Source organism: Mustela nivalis, assembly GCF_964662115.1.
Source record: "Mustela nivalis genome assembly, contig: HAP1_SCAFFOLD_131, whole genome shotgun sequence".
NCBI lineage: Eukaryota > Metazoa > Chordata > Mammalia > Carnivora > Mustelidae > Mustela > Mustela nivalis.
The window spans coordinates 901,917-903,226 of record NW_028136488.1 but is presented as its reverse complement, the minus strand read 5'-3'; positions in this window follow the sequence as shown (position 1 = coordinate 903,226).

Below are 1,310 nucleotides of genomic sequence, written 5' to 3'. Positions count from 1 at the left end.
CGAACTGGATAGGCTGCTCTGGGCACTCATGCTCTGTCTGACACAGCCTGAAACCAGACGTCCAGACAGACAAGGAGACAGCTGTCCGCACACCCAGCACTTCGGACACGCCCTGGTCTTATGCCGTCACCACTTCCTAACCTTGGTTTTCAGATATCTGAACCTAGACATTATATCAATTCTCCACACAGCTGGGTATGGCAAGCACAAAACAGAAGTCCTGCTTCCCCTGGCTGTAAAGCTTGCTCTTGTCATGGAGTCACACCTTCAGGGTGGGAGAAACCTTCATGGCTCCTGATGCCACGCCCAAACGTGAGTGCTGCTTGGGCACAAATTCACACTGTGACCCTCAGCATGAGCCCCATGTTAAAGAAAGACCTGTCAGGGCCTGGACCAAGAGCCCGCAGATGGGGCTTGCCAAGCCCTTATGCACCCAATCCTCGCCAGGGTTTGAGTTTTCCAGTCGCGCCGCCCTTACATGGGGCTCTGCTCTGGAATCCCTTATTGGAGAGACACATGAGCCAGACAACACGACTCCATCCTTCCCTTAAAATGACCCCAAACTCTTGGGAGCTGGGTCAAATCCCCAGAGAGGGATACTCGTCCACAGTCCCTGAGGCCACCCCTCCAATCCACGGCTATCCTGGACACAACATCCAGAGACAAAAGCCTGAAGGAACGCCTCCCATTCGCCCTTGTTTCAGAGTCCCAGGAGCTCCCTATCGGCTGTACATCTGGCCTGCCATACCCTAGGCGCCACTCATAAGCTGAGTTTGTGTTTTCAGACTTCTGTGCCCACAGCCTGGACCCACACAACCTCCAGGCTAGGGCCTCAAGCCACCGCGAAAGATTGTGCCTGCCCTCTCCAAGGAAAGTCTGCCCAATCCATTGACCACAACACTACAGGTTAGGGAAAAGCTCCAAGGTCCCTGAGGCCATCAATAGTGTAGGTCACCCTGGACTAAGAGGGGCTCTCTGACACCAGCGGAGCAACTATCCACACTTAGACTCTCAGACAGTGTCCCCAGAGACAGAAGGTTGAAATGGACAGGCCCCCAGACCCTAATCTGAACCTTAGCTTTTGTTTCCATGTGTCCGTCCTCAGAGGACTGTTTTCGTAGACCAGCACATGGGGCTTTTCCGAGGCACCAAACCAAACCTCTCTCGTCTCCACATGGGGAGCTTTCTTACTGGGGATGTATCAAACCCTTCAGGTAGAAGAGTTCCGCAGGGCCACTGAACAACCAGCACATTCCAAGGTCTCCATGGACCCAAACGCACATTATGACGCATCCTCAGGAGAGGGCATT